Source organism: Macrobrachium rosenbergii, chromosome 2, assembly GCF_040412425.1.
Source record: "Macrobrachium rosenbergii isolate ZJJX-2024 chromosome 2, ASM4041242v1, whole genome shotgun sequence".
Lineage (NCBI taxonomy): Eukaryota > Metazoa > Arthropoda > Malacostraca > Decapoda > Palaemonidae > Macrobrachium > Macrobrachium rosenbergii.
Window position 1 is genome coordinate 66,700,571 of NC_089742.1, and position 20,935 is coordinate 66,721,505.

The following is a 20,935-nucleotide window of genomic DNA, read 5'->3' on the forward strand; positions in this document are numbered from 1 at the left end:
CTATAGAATTTTAGTCTGTTCAGTTTTTCTTTCTGTCTTCTAGAGCAGTTATTTACCTATGGAATTTTACTCTGTTCAGTTTTTCTTTCTGTCTTCTAGGGCAGTTATTAACAATAGAATTTTAGTCTGTTCAGTTTTTCTTTGTCTTCTAGAGCATTTTTTACCTATAGAATTTTAGTCTGTTCAGTTTTTCTTTTTGTCTTCTAGGGCAGTTATTACCTATGGAATTTTAGTCTGTTCAGTTTTTCTTTCTGTCTTCTAGAGCAGTTATTACCTATGGAATTTTAGTCTGTTCAATTTTTCTTTCTGTCTTCTAGGGCAGGTATTATCTATGGAATTTTAGTCTGCTCAATTTTTCATTCTGTCTTGTAGAGCATAACTGCTTTTAAGGATCGCTTGTTTCACTGTGAATACTGTTGGCACAGGTCCACGACAAGAATAACACAGCAGTGCATTTGATCTTTATGGAACTTACTAGTTGAAACGTTAATCAGCTTTAAGCAGCTCTCAGAAATTGATAGACTGCTATAAAACGATACGAAATTATACAACGTGATTTTTTTTTTTTTTTTTTTTTTAGAAAATTTTGCTAAATGTTGCCTCGTAACTGGTTGCAGCAACATACCAGTTTTTGGGAAAAATAGGTATGTGGCTTTTGGAAAGGAGGAACCTTTTTTAGAAGGAATTGCTCAGTTTTGTTTCAAATGTTCCAGGCTAAAACCTTACGCAATATTAGATTTATGTGGCCAAATTTATTAATTATCAAGTTCAAAAGAAAGCTCGGTTGGTTCCCAACAAGTAACTGTTTTCAATAGAAGAAAATATTTGCTTGTAGGGGTTTGACTTTGATAGAGGAATGCGCTTGCTGAGTGTTTCCCCCCCCCCTTTTTTTGAAACTTAGTTACTGGCCTTTCTTCCCAACCTTATCTCCACTTTCTGCCCCATTTTCTCTGTGAGTTCAGTACGCTGACACTTTTCAGTTTTCTGTAAAATAAAACTATTGTGCTGGCTTTGCCTGTCCATCCGCACTTTTTGTGTCCGCCCTCAGATCTTAAAAACTACTGAGGCTAGAGGGCTGCAAATTGGTATATTGATCATCCACCCTCCAATCATTAAACATACCAAATCGCAGCCCTCTAGCCTCAGTAGTTTTTATTTTACTCGAGGTTAAAGTTAGCCATACTGGTGCGTCTGGCAACTATATAGGACAGGCCACCACCGGGCTGTGGTTAAAATTTCACGGGCCGCGGGTCATACAGCATTATACCGAGACCACCGAAAGATAGAGCTATTTTCGGTGGCCTTGATTATACGCTGTAGCGGCTGTACAGAAAACTCGGTTGTGCCTAAGAAACTTTGGCTCATTTTTTTGCTTGTTAATAAATAATACTTATAAGTGATGATGGTTACCATTTTTGCTTACTAGCCTTTATAAAATGGAGTTGGCTACCCCATAACTTGCACATTCTGCTTTATAAACGCAACTGTTCATTACCTTCATTTCATAATTAAATGTAAAGTGAGAACTGTCTTCTATTTGCAATTACGCATGGACTAATCGTAATGTACTAAAAAGATAAGTGCCAATGAAAGAGGGAGCTGGTTAAAGAAGTTTATGTAAACTTTCATGGCACTTATTGCTTCCTTCCATAAAGGCGAGACGTTCATACCCTTGTTTGCTATTTAGATATCCAGGAAACATTAAGAATCCTTCCCAAGGCCTGTGGTAGCAAAGGAATTTGAAATTAAATAATCCAAATCAAATGGCACTGAAGTGGAAAAACTATGCAGACTTTAATGAATAATTTTAATTGTTGTTCATTGATATTCGGTCGGCTGTATATTTTGGAACGGTATGAATGGAGTTTGAAAGATTAAAAATTATTTATTGTAAGATTTGAACATCATATTACATAAGAACTAGCTTTCTTTAACAACATTTACTTTTAGTTGCAGAAATACAGCGGGGACATTTTCAAATAAAATACTCAGTGAGGCTAGCTGAAACCTTTTTGCTAGCAAGGAAAGACGCTAAACATTTTTTTTGATGGAAATTACCTTATACAATGGCGACTATCTTGAGTGATCCGAAAATTAATGAATATAACTGCTTCTCATGGTGAGATTAAAATAATTTGAGTACTTATCTAATGCTTCTTTGATTAAAAATAAACAACGCTAAGCTTTTTCATCTTTGATGGCAATGCTCTTAATTTTCATTCTTTAATGAATTGCTGTAAATTTTCCAACTTTAATATCATGACTTAATTCTTTTTTTCTCCTTTTTCTTTGAAGATCTTGTGTAACAAGTGTGGATATCCTCTGAATTAGGAAATACTAGAAATGTTTCATGGCCTCCAAAGTCTTAATGACATCATCCGCAGTTATTGTGGATTAAATTATACATAGCAACAAGAGCCTAGTTGTTATGTGTTTGGTCGCTTTATATTCGAATTCTGCTCGTAAGCACATTCCTTTCTTGGATTTTCATGCATGCTGTCTCGGGACCACAGTAAGTCATCACAGGGCTCACCTCTTACTCGAACACTGTGATGTTATACTGATTTCGATATTTTTGTGTTGAAAAACAAGCACGCACACTACACAAATATATATATATATATATATATATATATATATATATATATATATATATATATGTGTGTGTGTGTGTGTGTGTGTGTGTGTGTGTGTGTGTGTGGTATAGGCATGTGGTGAACCTCCTCCCACCTCTGTGAAGTGCAGTCACACAGCAGTGTTTGGCTAAAATTTGATAGGGCCGAGGATCGCTCTCAGTCTTATGCCCGCCAGTCCACCCAACTGTATTGGGGTACCAGCATCTGCCGGGGTCAAGAAAAGGGCGTGGGACTAGCAACCTCATCCCTGAAGACTTGTGAAAAACTGAAAGGCTGTACCCTTCTGGTGCAACTTAAAATATATTATATATACATATATATGTGTGTATATATATATATAAATTTGTGTATATATATATATATATATATATATATATATATATATATATATATATATATATATATATATATATATATATATATATATATATATATATATATATATGTATATATATAGTTTCTTTGGCGTGGGGCTAGCAAACCTCATCTCTGAAGACTAATGAAAAACTGAAAGGCTGTGCCCTTCTGGTGCAAATTTTTATATTATATATATGTATATATATATATGTGTGTATATATGTATATATATAAATATATATACATGTATATGTATATCTTCTTCTTCGTTTAACGTGCTTTTCCCATTTCAGTTTTCTGTAAATAAAACTATTGTGCTGGCTTTGCCTGTCCATCGCACTTTTGTGTCGCCTCAGATCTTAAAAACTACTGAGGCTAGAGGGCTGCAAATTGGTATATTGATCATCCACCCTCCAATCATTAAACATACCAAATCGCAGCCTCTAGCCTCAGTAGTTTTAAGATCTGAGGGCGGACACAAAAAGTGCGGAAGGAGTGATTTGGCGTTGGGGTAGACCGTAGCCTCAATCGGCTGCCCTGCCTGACATCGCTTAGACCCCAGTAGTGCATGTGTACATGTATCGTACCAAATCCCCAGCTCCCTTTCTCCCAGCAGCGAGGAGATTTGAGTCGTTAGGTCGACAGTTCGAGACATGTGAGGTGTCTGTTATGTTCATAGAAGATGTTGGAGTGGCTTTGTTTGTGTGTGTATTAGTCTGTAACACCCATTTGCTTTCAGCAAACCTATCCGTTGATTACATACATAATCCCGGGGTGTCTACACGGATAGCAAAGTGTCCGCCTCTCTGACCGGTCGGGTGCGGATTTGAACCTGCGCCACAGACCTCTATGAAGTCCAAGGCTGCTGCTCTACCGACCTAGCCATCGAGGCTCTATATGGTAAAACAAATCTCCTGTAGTTAAACAGTAACACTGAATCATCAAAAACTTGAAGATGTATTACGGTTTGTTTTATTAGTCTTGCTCCATGCAGTGTTTTCTTTGAATATTTTCCTTTTCAAAATTTTATGTAAGTCATATGCGTAACGGAAAGGATGTTAATATTTTAGATGTTATTTTGTCAAAATCTAATCTCTTTACTTTGCTTACTTATAGAGAGTCTCATTGCATGAATTTGTCAGTTTCTTGAAATGCTCCTTCACCACAACAATTATTACCCGGAGAAAAACCCCTGGAATACTTCTTGCATTTCTTATGACGACTTGAGCTCAGAAAGCCTCGTTTGTTACCCAACTCCATTTTCAAGCCGGTATAATTCATCCACTGAGCCACTGGAAAAGTGCGGTATGTGGTAACTAAAGCCCACTTAGGAACTAGTTTTAGACATATTTTCGTTGTAATTCACTCGTGAAAAGTTTGGTACATTGTGAGCAACCTTAATCATGGTTTGAATACCTGCATGTTTCTCAAATAGTATTTTAACTCCTGCACTAGTTCGGGGTTCCTTGGGATATGTGTTGAGAGAGTAACTTTTACCATGTTGTACCAAATGGGTTTGCTTGGCAAAGCGCTCGAAAGGGTCCATAAGTTTCATCTACGTCGTCAAGTTGATTATATATCACTGCGAATAGATTATATTGAGCACCGTTGTTCTGAAATATTTTCCCAGTGGTAGCACGGTCAGTTGTTCCGTCGCCCCAAACGAATTCAATTTCATTCTTCTTGACAAGGTCCGCAATCCAAAGAGGCTCTGAAAGGGAGACATTGTATTAAGTGCCGGATGGCTTAGCACATATGGTTATGGAAAAGAACATTTAAGTATTAAACTCCATAATACGAGTATGGATTACCAGTTCGTCCTAAAATTTTGCAAGTGGCTACTGAATATTATCCTTTAGTGGGAGGAGACCATCGTTCATTGGGAAGCTACTTCAGCGCGTAGCAGGAGCAATTATTAGAAACTGAAATTCTATTAAAACGGAAGAAAGTCTGGCAAGAACGCAGTAAGTCGGTCAAGGTATTAGATAAAGGATATTTCTTACAACTGCCTGCATTTGTGGTACATGGAGGGGAATGTACTCAAATCTTCAAACGAAGAATGGTGTCTTCTAGGTTATGAATATCTGGGTAAAGCAGTGTCTATGATCTTTTCAGTGTTATATAAGCAAAAGCTCTCTTGACCATCAGAAGATGAATAGAATTAACCGAATCTTCCTATTCTACTCTGAATCAAAATCCTTCAATTGACAGGTATGATTTCGAGATTGATAATGTAACTGATTAGTTCTGAAAGATTCTAGGGCATGCGACTACATGTATAGTAAATATTTATTCGGTTTTAAACGCTCAAAATTGTGTTGCAAACAAGAAACATCTTTTTTTATGTAATTTTGTGTGACCTATCCAATATTATCCACAACGATTAGCCAACGAAGTGTCTTGAAACTGTTATATTATGTGCATTGCAGTTCGACAATGAACTGTCAGTATGATGACGCCGTTGTTTCTGTTATCTTATAAAAACATTATTCAATATTGGAACAAATATTGCAAATAAAAATAAAACAAAATTAAATAGACCGACCGCAGGAAAATTTAAGCTGTATTCTTTATGACTGCTCCTATTTGATTAAATTCGTATTATGTGAGCACTGAGTCTTTACAATTATTATTATTATTATAATTTGGCAGCAGACCCTCTTTTAAACAGGTTCTATTGAATATTATTGCTTTTCAGCTGCATTTATTTTAAATAGAAGACTTTTTCTATTTTCCTTTTGCAGACTTCTCTTCAGTGGAGGTGCGTGCTAACAGCGCTCGCCTATATTTGTCATTTCATGGGAAAAGTCAAAATCTGGATTCTGCTTCTTTTTATATTCTATACAGTTGGTTCTATACAATTGTTGCCGCGAGTGAGTTTCGACAGAATAACTCTTCTGTCATTCTCCAGCGGGGAGCTAGTAGAGACTGGCAGATTGCATAGGTCCTTCTGAATTTATACAGTTAGGCTTCAGCGGGGGTCATGGATGGCGAATTTCTGATTGGTTGCAGTCAACGAACTTCAAAGCCAAATTTCTGCGGCGAAGCTCGATCTGACAGATCTTCGCAACCTGGGATGTCATTCATTCAGCGTTCGCATTTGGCCTGCCGTTGCGTGATGTCATGCCGGCTGACATCATCGGTAGTTTGGCTGCTATTGGGCTGCGGATGAATGATGTCATTATCTACTCTTTCTGTCGTAGTCGGGGGATTGTCTCGAAGGGCGCCTCGCTCATCAGCATCTCCATTTTCAGGGTTGTCGTTTTTGGTAACAGGGTATTCGTTGGATTTGGTGGGTGTTCTGCATTATTCTTCTTAAATTCGTGGGTAGGAGCGATGCCTCCTGCGTCGTATTCATTGCTGACACCAATTTTTCTCTCGGCAATGAGGAGCGCCTCTAGCAGGCGCAGACGTCGAGGTCGGCGGCTCTCCCGATTATACTTATATTTTGTATAATACTGTCGCGGGAGATGGAAGTATTGTGAGTAGCACGGGCGTGGTTCATGATGGCACCCTCCTGGGCGTGGCAGGAGATCCTTTTTGACAGACGCATCGTGGTCATTCCAATATAAGCGCCAGGGCATCCTCGGACAGGACATACAAATTGGTAGACCACGTTCTTCTGCTTGGAGGGTTCTCTTGCTGGCGGAGAGGGGTTATTTTTCATCACCAGATCACGGGTGCGGCGGTTCTTATAATAAATTACAAGATTTATTCTCTTACTGTCTTCGGTCGGGTGACGTTTTTTCCATGACGATTTTCTTTCATGGAGTTCTCGTCCCAGCACGGTACTGGGGATGCATCCGGGCCTTATAATAGATCTTTTATGTCATCTTGGGGGCAGGTTGTGTGTTCTCACCGTTGTACCATTTTCCAGGCCAGTTCGAATTTCTTTGTTGATGGGTTTGTTGGTGAAACCATTGTTCACCAACATTTGTGCATAACACGTTCGAATTCCTTATTGGTGTCCTGCCAGGTGGAGCAGTGGGAGGGCCCTTTTAATGAAGGTCCTGACTGTCGTGTTCTTAAACCTAGCAGGGCACTCGCTATCCCCATTCAAGCAAAGTCCCAAATTGGTGGATTTTGTGTAGACTGATGTCTTCAAGTTCCGTTCTGTCTTTGTGACCATAACGTCGAGAAGCATTGGAGCCGGTCGTCTGTGCTGAACTCGACAGTGTAGTTCAACACACTACATTGTTGGAAGGTCAGATGGAAGGGCTTCAACCTCCTCCTCGTTATCATACATTGAACGAAAGACGTCGTCGATATATCGGGCATATTTCTTCGGCCGCTGGATTTTCGAAGACACGTTCTTCTACGGTGCCCATGTGCAAATTGGCAAAGGACGCCCAATGTTTGGGAGGAGCCCATCGCAACGCCATCCTTCTGTTTCTGCAGTGCATGGTGCAGAATAGCCTCTGTGCGTAGTGAAAGGCGCCATCTTCGTGCAGATCTCCTGTTCTGGAAATAATAAAAAATCAGGGAACCTTCTGGGATGTTCAGGGGTCATTGTCGGCTCTCTATGTCCAAGATGCAAAAAAAATGAAATATTGTTTAGGATAATATGGATGGTTTCATCCACAGGCACGTTGGTGAATAGACTCTCTATAAACCAGAGAAACGATGGTCCCACGCCCATAACATGATTAGGATGGGATGATTGTATTCTTGTAATACCCTTCCTCAGTCCTAAATGTTGGGTTTGTTTAGCTTACACTTGGGCCACTCTAATCATGTTGTTTTTGCCATCCCCTGTAGGGTAGGGTAGGGACGTTGTAATTGACTAATTTGGGAGTTGGTTTCTCACTTGTGCCATTACGTGGAAGAATTTAAACCCCATGGGAAAGGTTGATGTTATCTTTTAAGGTTTACAGGTTTTAGTTTTTTTTTATCTGAGATCCTTTATGACTAGTGACTATAAAAGGATTCAGTAGCTGGGAATGGGCTCTTTGATGATGATTTGGCGCAGATAACGACTGAAAAAGGCCTCGAGACAAACCAACTCTTGGCATGAACCTGACATGGATGTGGAATGCTCCCAGTGGTTCTACTAACCTCTCAGGGTAGTCGTCACAAATTGAAAGGTTTTTACCAGTGTAGGGACAGAGGGTAAGGTTTGACAGTTATTACATTTAGAGGTGGCACATTCCCTAAATGGAATGTAACTACGAAACACTCTGTTTCGTTTACAGGTTTAGTTTTTTTATCTGATCCTTTAAAATAATAGAGTTAGAAATGAACTTTGATGAAAATGAAGGAAAATGGGAAGTATGGGTGACTTTTGAAAAAGATGAAGCTGCACTTAAAGCCGGCAGCAATATTAATAATATGAAAATTTGAAAATCGAATGTCAAAGGAGCACTGTCTGACAAGACCATAGACCATCTCAATGGGTACATGTGGCTCATCCAAATTTGGAGGACAGTGCCACTCTTGAAAGAACTCCCAAACCTCCAGTGTGGTTGGTAGTATCTGCTAGGGAGGAAAATTACAATTACTACAAATTTAGCAGACATATCCAACAAAGTTTGGGGGTACTGATATGGGTAACACCTCAAGGTTTGTTAAGTCAGTGTCCTTATTCACGCCAAACCAAAGACCCAGTCATGTATGTCGACACTGGAGAAGTTCGAGAGAGATGACATGATAAAAGAAATTAGACCACACGTGAATTTCAGTTATGGAAGAGGAATAGTATTTGATAGAGATCTTTGTGGATTGACGGAAAGTGAAATATTAAAAATTATTAGGTAAGAAAAATTCCAAAGGCAAATATGGTTATTTTAACTTTTGAGGACGTCGACGTACCATCTTATGTCAATTTTGGAAATGGCAGGGTCAGCGTTAAACCGTTTTTATCAAAAGCTCTGCAATGCCATAACTGTTTTCAATTCGGTCACCCATCCAGATTCTGCAAAAACAATAAAATTTGTAATAATTGCTCAGCCCTGAACTTGTTCGGAACAACCAAAATGTAAAAATTGCGAACTGGATCATATTCCATCCAATAAAAACTGCAAACATTTTATAAATATGAAGAGGCAGCTGTATGTAAAGGTAATGTTGAACATATAGGCATCAGTTATGCTAAAAATTTAATTGGTCAGACAAAGACCTGTGCTATGGTTCTGAATTCCGTAGCCCCTCTAAAAACTCAAGCCAACAATGTAGCACCTTTACCTGCTGAAAAATTGAGAGCTCCTGGGACTAAGACCCAGTCATCTGGTCTAGGTGCTCAGCCTGCCAGGGTTGAAGCACCCCTCTTTAAGGAAGATGTGCCTACTCATACAGCAGAATCATCTCCAATTGATGAGATTTTCCCCTCTGTCTCTCCCATCTCTCATGCAACAAAAAACCCTTCCCAAAGAAATGGAACAAGAACAAACTAAAAGTCCAAAGAGAGTAAGAACCCCTTCATCCTCTCCTCCACCTGCTCAAAGTATGGAGATTTCCATCTCAGGAATTTGAGTCCTTCGAGTCCCATGTAAGGGCTTATGAAGACTTTGCCTCTGATGTATTGAATAGTGCTGAAAACTCAGTACCTAAGACCAAAGGGAAACCATGCAGACCTGCTGTTCCATGGTGGGATAAAACCTGTGGTAATTTGAGGAAAATTACCAGGAAATGTTACAGGCGTTATAAATCCAGTCAATCTGCAACAGCAAAATCTATTTACCAACGAGCTATGACAAAACAGAGAAAATATTTTTAAAAAGCAAAAAGAGAGAATCCTGGCTTTTTTTACATAAACGGCATAAGTTCTAAGACCCCATCCAGGTTAATCTGGAAAAAGACAAGAAAACTAAGTGGCAAAACACATTCCATCGCCAACGCCTTGTCTGAAAATCAATGGAGACCTTGTCACAAGCCCTAAAACAAGTTGCTGAAAACTGGGTGAGCATTTTCTACTGAAGTATGAGTTCTGAACTATTCAATTCGGTTCCAGAATATTAGGAATTCAACCATTTCCCTTAATTTAAATTCTGGTAATGTTGAATCTTATAATGCCAAGTTAACTTTAAGGGAATTAAGGGATGCTCTGTCATCAACTGAATCGACATCCCCCGGGAATGATAACATGCTTTATAGCATGCTTAAAAATCCTCCAGGTTCAGCTAAATCTTATCTTAAAGTCTTTAACTCCCCTTTCTTGGAAGATTGCAGTTGTCCTATTAAGAAACCATTGAAAGAGCCACATCTTCCTACAAGCTACCGGCCAATATCTCTTACAAGTTGTGTGTGCAATTTGTTTGGGAAAATGGTGAATTCTAGACTAATGTGGCATCTAGAGAAGAATGGTTTGTTAAGAGAAATCGTTCCACTCTGGACCCACTACTAAGACTATCATCCCAAATTGCTCTGGAAGGTTTCAAAAACGCAGTCAGACTTTAGGAGTCCTCTTTGATCTGAAAAAACTTTGACACTACTTGACGTTTTGGTATTATTAAGCGGCTTCATGACATGGGAATACAAGGTAATATGTTAAATTTCATCATCTCTGTTGTAAGTGATAGGTGTTAAAGTTAGAATTGGAAGTACCTTGTCTAATGTTTTTGTGCTGGAGGAAGGCGTCCCACATGGCAGTGTATTGAGTGTCACCTTATTTGATGTGGCTATAAACAGCATTGTTGAATGTGCCTCACCTTCAATAAAGGCATCTTTGTTTGCTATATATGTCACTAGTCGTGATGCTATTGCAGCTTGTAATTTCTTGCAAAAGTCAGTTAATGCAATCAGCAGTTGGGCTGATGACAATGGCTTTCGATTCTCCCCTTCCAAAACTGTGGCAGTTCGTTTTACTAGAAGTACCCGAAAGGAAACCATTCCAAATATTAAGCTGAAAGACACTAATACCATATGAGGAGGAGGTGAAGTTTTTAGAGATGATTTTTGATAAGAAGCTAGCATGGGCTAGTCACATTGACTCCTTGAAAACTAAGGTAAAGAAATCCCCTAACATTTTAAAAGTAGTCTCATGTTTTAACTGGGGTGCTGATAAGAGGTCACTTTTGCAGTGGTTATATGACTCGTTATGTAAATCTAAGTCAAGAATATGGTTGCCTATTGGTTTGTAACAAGTCTACTCTTCAGCAAGTGCAAGCAAACCTAAAGAGTTGGATGTCGTTCATCATGCTGGCCTAAGAATATGCTCTGGTGCATTTAAGACATCACCAGTTGAAAGCTTATATACTGACACAGAAGAGCTCCTCAGGTTTACGTCGAGAGGAGCTGGGACTCGGTATATGATCAAATTCAGAGAGGTTCCCCGAAAAACCCTGCAGCATCCATTCTTAACCAAAACGATGCGCATCAGTTTGCTAGTGCTCATCCAAGCCTTTCCATGAAAATTAAACCTGCAGCATGGCCATATCCTAACCAAAACGATGCGCTTTGCAAACGCATATTCCAAGCCTTCCATGTAGAATTAATGCTGCAGTTGACAATGTGTCTATTAAAAACAAAAAATTAAGGTAATTCATTGCTCTAAGTTGCCTCCGTGGTTGACCCCAGAACCGTCGGTGTGTCAAAAAGCTACTGTTAAAAAATCAGTTAATGTCCAGGAAGTGAAGGCTCGTTTTCTTGATCATGACCAAATACATTCGGGCTCGGTTAAACTATTCACTGATGGATCAGACATCAAGTGGCGTTGGTTGTGCTGTTGTTAATGGTAATGGCTCATATGGGCAGAATATCTAATAATGCCTCTGTTTTTATAGCTGAATGAACTGCATTACCAAATCTCTCGAGATTATTTCTGCTCTACGGGGTAATACTTTCATCATATACTCAGATTCCTATAGTGCACTCACGGCCATTAAGCAATATAACCCTAAACATCCAATTATTCAGTATATTCAAGAATGGTTGTATAGGCTTGCTTCCAAATTCAAATTAGTCCATTTTTTCTGGGTCTCTGCCCCTGTAGGCATTATAGGCAACGAACTTGCTGACCATGAAGCAAGGGGTGTCATTGCTAAAGATGACATTCTATTCCGCTGCTGATGTGAAATGGACTGTTCGCTCATATATCACAAAATAAATGGCAAGCGCGTTGGTTTTCTCCCCTTCTGTCCAACAATAGAAAGTACTGGAAGATCAGACAAAGTATTGAACATTGGCCATCTGGATTCCAACAAAACCGTGGAGAGAAATTGTATGATTGTATGTCGTCTGAGAATTGGCCATACTCGATAGACCCACAGATTCCTTGTTCTGAGGGGGGAACTGCACTAGTCTGTATACAGTGCGATTCTCCTCTTACTAGTTCTTCGTTGGAAGAGTGGGTTCCGTTCTCAGCTAGAACTCTGCTGGCTGCGAGTTCGAATCTCCGACCAGCCAGTGAAGAATAAGAGGAATTTATTTCTGGTGATAGAAATTCATTTCTCGCTTTAACGTGATTCGGACTCCATAATGTTGCTAGGTAACCAATTGGCTCTTAGCCACGTAAAATAAATCTAATCCTTCGGGCCAGCCCTAGGAGAGCTGTTAATCAGCTCAGTGGTCTGGGTAAACTAAGTTATACTTAACATTCTTCTCCACTTACTGTGGAACATATGTTATTACATTGCTGTAGGTATGCTGCAGCACGGCAAAGACATGGGTTAGTGGGCAGGGATATAGCGGAACTGCTTGGTCCTGATGTAGATGTTAATAACATGGTTGCTTTCCTTGGAGACATTAACGTCTATTATGAAATTTAATATTGACCTCTAGGTACTTTGCCAAGTGTAGTATATACACTTTTGCAGTTATGTATATAAGCATGTTTATTGATATATTTTTTTTTTTTACTTTTTTACACTTAAAGGTTATATGCATATCGTAAATGCAAAGTTATAATTTTCTATGGAGAATATAAGTTTTTGCCAAACGTCAGTTTTTACCATGGTTTTAAAAACATTCTTTTATGTTATTTAATTTATAAATTCATTGCCATTACTATTCATCTCAAACCAAATTCATTATAGCGCTGCATAATCCCTCGAATTCTAGTGCTTGGCTTCAAGCCTAAATTTCATATCCCATTCCATTCCATTCTGTATTTATTGATCAGTTTCTTGGAAGATTGATGGCCACTCATTTTTGTGTTCATGATTGTTTAAAAGAGGTCGTGTTGCCACAAGGCCAGCTTAATGTAATAACAACACGCTATGCTAATGGTATGCTATGCCATGATCGTTCTAACGTCTTTAGCTGCCACAGTTGGACGCTTGCGCTCTATTTCTTGAAGGTAGCTTTGCTCAAGAACGCTTTCATTTATTTGTTTGCTATTAAATACTCATATTCAGTTTTATTTAGATATTTTATTAATCATATTTGAGTTTGAATCATTTAATTCAGTTTGATATGGTTGGCTGTTTTTATTACCTTGAGTTTTCTGCGTAATCTCTGGAAGCTTGCATTGCTCATATGCATAATAATAATAATAATAATAATAATAATAATAATAATAATAATTAATGGCTGTTTCTACAGCTTCTCGAGGTACTTCATATAGTAGCAAAAATGCCTAGCATTAACAAGTTAAAAGAAACTGAATTTCTCCCAGCCATCTTAAGGAGAAATGTAAAAAATCAGCCAGTGCGTAGCCCGGCACCAAACACCGAAAAGAGAGAGAGAGAGAGAGAGAGAGAGAGAGAGAGAGAGAGAGAGAGAGAGAGAGCACTGGACGTTGTCTCGTTGCCTGAGCGGTCTAGTACCCGTCACACCAGTAAGAATAGCCCCAGCCAACACCCAACCCCCCACCCCCGACAGCCAACAACACCAGAAGGTCACAACTTCTCCGGGACCAATTACGCCATCATCATTCCGCCACCAATCAAAATTCAGGCCACTAGCCAACCCGTCGACTGTAAACCACCCTCCTGCTCTATATTCCTGTTTAATGCGTATCACAATTAATTCATTTTTTGCAACTCAGTAAATGGCCTGCCAGAAGAAATGAAACTATTCGTAAGACAGCAGAAGACCTTTATGTGTCCTTAGGAATCTTGATATACCAGCTTCACGCCATTGAGAAGATTGTAAGACGAATAGAGAAGACTATACAAAATAAATAACGTAGGAACAGCTTTTTTTTCAGCACTGCTGCTATCAGAGAAGGTCTCCTCCCTAACAATAATAATTTCTGTACACCTCTATATTGCATAAGTGATCAGATACATGAGGAATTTCTACAGTTCTTTCATTTCCTGTAAGAAAAGACTTGGTGATAAGGCTTTGTCCACAAATGGTCATGTTATTGTTTTAGGGAATGTTGTCGTCCAACAGGTTTACAAATTCTTTAGCAACAGAAATTAGTGCCCTTTCGTGAAATAGAGAAAACATGGCTGAAAATTCATGCAGATTAAAAATTGTGAATAAATCTACTGTTTGCACTAAAATTTCTTATTGGCTCCTAAGAGACAAAAGTTAATTACGACGTCGTCAAATACTCCAATTTCAAGTTTTGCGTGAGTACCATCACTATGTATTATTCTTTCATTATGATAGGAGACGATATGTACAAATCAATCCAGTCCTACCTATTAATTATTATTATTATTATTATTATTATTATTATTATTATTATCCTCTAGATCGAGGACGGGATATGCTGTATATCAGGTCCACAATAATATTCATTAGTGAATTATGTTGATTTTATAAAACGTTTTTATAAAATCAGCATAATTCACCACTGAATATTATTGTGGACCTGATATACAGCATTATTATCATTATTATGCAAAGGACACTGACGCCGGATAAATCATGACAAAGAGTCTTTGTGTAGTTTTTGATGTCTATCAATATTATTACAATACAGTTCATTAGTTTTGAAGGCCTTTTGTCCTTTGTTAAGAGTAAAGATAAATGAAATTTCATCTTGAGGCCTGACTTAGCAGTTGTGAACACTAAAGAATTCAGTAGTGTTCTAATAATACACTTAAAAACAACCAAAAATTTAATTTTTTCACGTGAATTATTATTATTATTAATTATTATTATTATTATTATTATTATTATTATTATTATTATTATTATTAAAACTTATAGCTGCCCCAGAAACATTTATATTATTCTTTATATTTTCAGTTCTAATTATCTCTCTACCTAGGGGGCATAGCCATCAAAACTTTTGTTCTATCTTTATGAGGCTTCCTTTGACAGGACCGATCTAGGGAGGTTCTGTTTCCCTGTCTCGTTTTGCTGAGAGGCCATGCAAATGAAACATGCCTGAAAGAGGGTTGATTATTGTTGAGGATAAAATAAAAACTTCTTGTGTACTGAGTGTTGTTATGTGGTTGGAAATACCCTTAAAAGCTCTTAGCTTCACGAGGACTACTGTCTTCATAGTCAAAGGGAATGAAATTTAGATTAAAACATTGCAGAGACAGATTCTTTATATTTCTGATTCATCCTCTGCTAACTGGATCGTTCCGGTTTGTTGGGGTTGTTTCCCATGAGCTGCGCAATTGGGTCTCAACTTGGTTGTTCCTGGCTGTGGTTCACGGAGGTCAGGTATTTGGCATTTGATCAATCCAGGAAATAAGACTGGATTTAAAGCTAACTTTACGGATCTAGAGAATTTTTCTCCACGGAACATGGCTGGCGTTTATCGTATCTAAAGCACAGGACACTGGTAAGGTATTAAAGGATTTATTTCCAGCTACCGTTGGTAACCAGGTAACAATGACCCCCTCACTAGCCAGTTTAAGTTATTGCATATGCATACCAGGTTACTTTATTTAAAATTCATTCTGCAGTCAAAATCCCAACGATGTGTGGCTATTGTATTATATTACTGATATTAACGGCTCTTTTGCACTCCCCCAAGAGTTTGAATTTTTTTCCGGTGTCCGTCACCTGTAAGTCAATTATAATTGTTGTTATTGTATAAGGTTCTTTTTTATATTCTCCCAAGTTTGTTTTTACACAGAGACTTGCGGATAGTATTTCAAAAAATATACTGTTTATGCCACAGATCATTAGCCTATTCTAATTTACTGTTATAGGATAACTTCATTCTCCCTCTCCCTTATCCTCTAACACTTTTTGCTTTTTTCATGCTTAATGTTTCTTGCTAAATGTTTCACGCTAAATTGAAGTCTTTATCTTTGAAATGACAACTTAGTGAATACCAGATAACGCCACTATAGGAGTTTTAAAGTGCACTGCAGTTTCCGTAGAATTTCCAATAAAATGGTAATAAAATCTAACATAAACATGACAACAAAAACTGGCTTATGCATGATTATGAAAAATGAACAGTATCTTAGTATTCAATTTCATTATGCTAAAATACAGTAAGAATTTTGTTTAAGAAAACCTCCAGAGTTGATTACGTAAATATTTCTCTTTCGGAAAACTGCGGTATTTGCAATCCTTACAGGAAACAATGATGTATGTCTCGCCCGTGACCGGTTATTTTGAAATGATCATAAAACTGCATTTTGCTTCATCGTATACTTTCTATAGCTTTGTGAATTAACTTGGAACATTATCACCAATGTATTTGTAAATCACTTCCTGTCAGCCTCGGGCATCTTACTATGTGGTATTACAGTCAGTGTGGGAAGTTCTGTTCCATTCACTTATAAACTAAATGTCACAACTCTGTCGACAGTGCCCTTTCCAAAATCTCTTATTTTTACTTTTTTTGGTCAATACAAATAAAGATGTTGAGACGATTTTGAGATCCCGTTGTTATGATGTTTCAAACAAATTTTTTTTTCATTCTCCTACAGCTTTAATTCAGAATAGAAATGCTCTGCTTTTTCATTATCCCATTTTGTAAAAAACATTATGATACATTTGGCTCACTTTTTAAAAAGCGATGACTTTTGTTTTAACATGACATTCCAGAGGAAATGGCGGCAGTACTTAAAATTTTCGCTGATGAGGGAATGCTATTCTGCAACTGTATTCATCGTGCTCCAGGAAATTTGTCACTCAAGATTCCATGCACCAACCATTCTTCGGGGACTTAATAAATGACGAGAACCAAATTGAGATGCATATATATTTATTTTATTTGGGAAGAAAACAATACAGTTCACCATATGCAAGTGCCATTTTGTGCTTGGGTGTGTTTATCTTTAAACATCTCTAATCTTACGATCAGTAGTAATTGTCATACTGATGTGATTTTTTCCAGTCACAGATGTGTGAGGCCGTTGTACCGTTAGCCATAGTGCAGGGCTGCTGTTCCAGTAAGTCAAATTCTACGGCATCGTAACCACAAGGATACACCAAAAAAAGTCCAATGTAAGTTGCTGTATGCTTCCAGTGTTCATATTCTTGTACTCATGTGTAAATTAACTAGTGGTTTAATTTATTATTGCTAGTAAATTCAGTTATGAATGCAAGTAGTGAGGTGAATGAAAGCATGTAATTATTAGACATAGAAGAAAGTGAAACTGCAGGAGAATTGTGCTTAGAAAAGTGAGTTAATAAGAATCTATATATATATAAATGTATGTATGCATGTATGTTCCAGCATTACTCTGAAACGCATTGAGCAGTTTCAACCAAACTTGGTATACATATGGCTTACTATCTCGAAAAGAACACTGTTGGGGTAAGACATCACCAGCACCATAGGGCACAAAAGAGGGTGGGGTGGAAGGGCTTCCCTGAAACGGGGCTGGTTCTGCCAGTGAAACGGAGGCTGGTTATGCCCATAGACTTAGTAACTTTATGAATTTATCATATCTAATTTCGGTATACTGTACACATGACTTACTATCTGCCTGGAAAAGAATACTGTAGGGCTAAGACATCAGTGGCACCAAAGGGGGTTGGAGCTGGGAAGGGGGTGACACAGAGAGAGTGAGAGGGAGAGGAAGTGAGAGAGAGAGAGAGAGTAGATGGGGTGTTAGGGAGAAGAAAGAGGGAAAAGACAGGGAGGGTTAGAGTGAGAAAGAGAGGGAGAGGAAGTGAGAGAGAGAATAGATGGGGTGTTAAGGAGGAGAAAGAGAGGAAAAAGTGAGAGAGAGAGAGAGAGAGAAAGTTTATCGGTTGTCATTCGGACTTATCCCGAGCAGTGCCGGGTTGGTCAGCTAGTATAATATAAAAAAGGAAGCGAAGAGTGAAGGTGAATAAGATACTCCTGAAGATAAGCAAGGAAACATATAAATCTCTCTTTTAAGGATTAGTGTAAGGATTAGTTTGATGACTGAACAGTCAGTCCGTTGAGCAACTGGACAAGTAAACCATTATGATCCAAGTGATAGTATCTAAATGGTCGATTAAGAGATATCACTATAATTACAATGATAAAAGAAGTGTCTGATATTGCAAAAGGTGGACGTTCTAGTTTGTGGAAATCACAATTAAATGCTGTGAGTGAGTGAGATGAATGTCCTTCTGTGGATTTTGTAGTGAGTGAAAAGGTGGAAGGAATACTGAACAGTGAAATTGTAATGGACAATTAATGCGTTGCAGAAAACCAAATCCATCTTGGTAAGTTTGGAATTAGTTATTACTTGATGAAATAAGGAAATATTTTTAGACTAAGTTCTGTAACATCAAGTTATTGGAAACTTGAATAGTTATTGCTGGTATACGCTTATAAAATACTTAAATACATCCATGATTTTTTCATCTGCTATTTCTTATTAGATTTGTTTCGTTGTTGCGTGCTCCTAATTAATTTTGTTGGAGCAATAGACAAATAATTACTCTTTGATCCTACAATGATTTTATTTGACTGGGTAATTTGGAAAGTATCATTATTTAGATTTTCCCATATCCAGAAAAGCGTAAACACCACCTCAGTCTCAATCTAAGAATTGAAAATCAAAGGTTTGGAGCGCTTTCAAATAATTTCCACAATCTTTCTTTGACTACAAAGGTTCAAAAAACTTTTCCATTGCTGACTATATCTATATATATATATATATATATATATATATATATATATATATATATATATATATATATATATATATATATATATATTCTTATTACCATGAATCAATAAAAAATTTACTTCCTGTTTTTTCAAAGAACTTATGGTCAATAGAGGCCTATTTTAGTCGGAATTCAGTCTTTGTAATCCAAATACCTTGTTTACTGGTTTACATCAGCCGTGATTTGACTCTGCCACGTTTCTCAGTGGCCATGCTGACAGATTTCGAGTCGGTGTAAGATACCTCGCACAAGTTCGTTGATGTCTCAGTGTTACTTTCACCACTTCACCCCCAGAGGGTTTGCTTGGCAAAGTGCTCTGAAAGGACCAGCAGCTTCTATTGCATCTTCGATGTGATTCATGTACATTACGAATAGGTTTTCAGTCGAGCTGCTTGTTGTTATAAGTCCTTGAGTCTCATTGGCACTTGTTCCGTCTTCCCAGACGAGTTCAGTTGCTGATTTCTTATGTAAGTCTGTAATCCAGTAGGGTTCTGAAAGGAGAGACGTTTTATTATGCATCGAATGTCCTGGTGCAGATATGGAATACTATTTGATCCTAAAATTGTTGGAAACAAAGAAATGTTACCCTTAAATGTGGCGACAAGAGTAACTAACCATAAGACCCACCTTCAGTACATCATAAACTGATGATAATATAAGGAATACAGCATAGGCTGCTACACCAATCCTTTAGTTCTTTAGACTTACCCCTAGTTGGGGACCTGCTTTAATCCTGGAAAAGAGAAGTAGTAGAATAATTGTAGGTTAGGTTATGAAGGTCACCATGGCTGTTCATTGTCTCTAATAATTGCTGTCTCACAGAAAATGGCAACTCTTTTCATGAGACAAACGATTTTAAATGAATAAGATGCAAGTTACGTTAACTCAGTCTAACGTTTTCTTTACCTCAGAAAGAATGGCAGTCCCTCTCAGAATTGGTTTTCTTAGATCTGGAAGTGAGTCTTGTGTCCAAGTGAAATTTTCATCTGATTTTGTCTAAGATTTTATGTTTTCGTAGAATCTGGTCGTTTAGGGGTATGATATATGGAGGAGATAAACGTAACAATCTTACGCTTGCTAATTGATTCACAATTTCGTGAAAAACAATCTGAGTAATAAAATCCACAATTATATATAGTGAATATATTACTATGTAAAATAAACCAAAGACTTGCGAACACCTTTGTGGTGTTTCATCATGTTAACGTTAAAATAATCATTTTATCGTTAACACTGATGAGGAACACCGTTCAGGTGTTCGCAAGTCTTTGGTTTATTTTACATAGTAATATATTTACTATATATAATTGTGGATTTTATTACTCAATCTTACGCTTGTAATTTTTTATTTATTTATTTTTTTTTTTTTTAGATGCCACAAGCTCTTTTCACCTCTCTAGTTTCTTCAATTCCTTCCGTGAATTTAGTTGCATTTTTTTTAAAGTGTTTTAGTATTTTATGCCTTTGACAGTATGATTCAACTAAAGGCTTCTCGTCCGGTCGTTATTTTCATCCTTAATTTTTCCAAGATCAAAATACTCTCCCTTTGTTCCAAATCTTATTTCATTCCCTATTCTTTTGAGTTTATGGAAGAAGTCCCTATTCCTCTCAAGCAGCCCCGTGACACCTGTCAGGTCACGTCCTCTCACATTTATACACCTTGTTTCTTTCAGTCTACTGCCAAGCTTTGGAATCCTTTTACTACTTTCATTTCCTCTCATCCTTACAATCCTTCATCCTTCAAAGGACGGGTGAATCCTTTTGAATGAGATTAAGCCTGACTTCACTTCCAGTCCAAGTCACTGGCTGTCGTTGTTTACTAAACTAGTCCTCGGTTCCTAGTCTGCCAGGGACAAAGCACTCATCAGTTTCAATTCCCCTGGTCGTAAATTATTCCCAAGGTACAGTGAATTCAGTATTAAAGAATATTTGTGGCGTAACATTCGTAATTATAAAAAATATCAGCGTGCACAAGTGACAAAAATATATATATATATATATATATATATATATATATATATATATATATATATATATATATATAT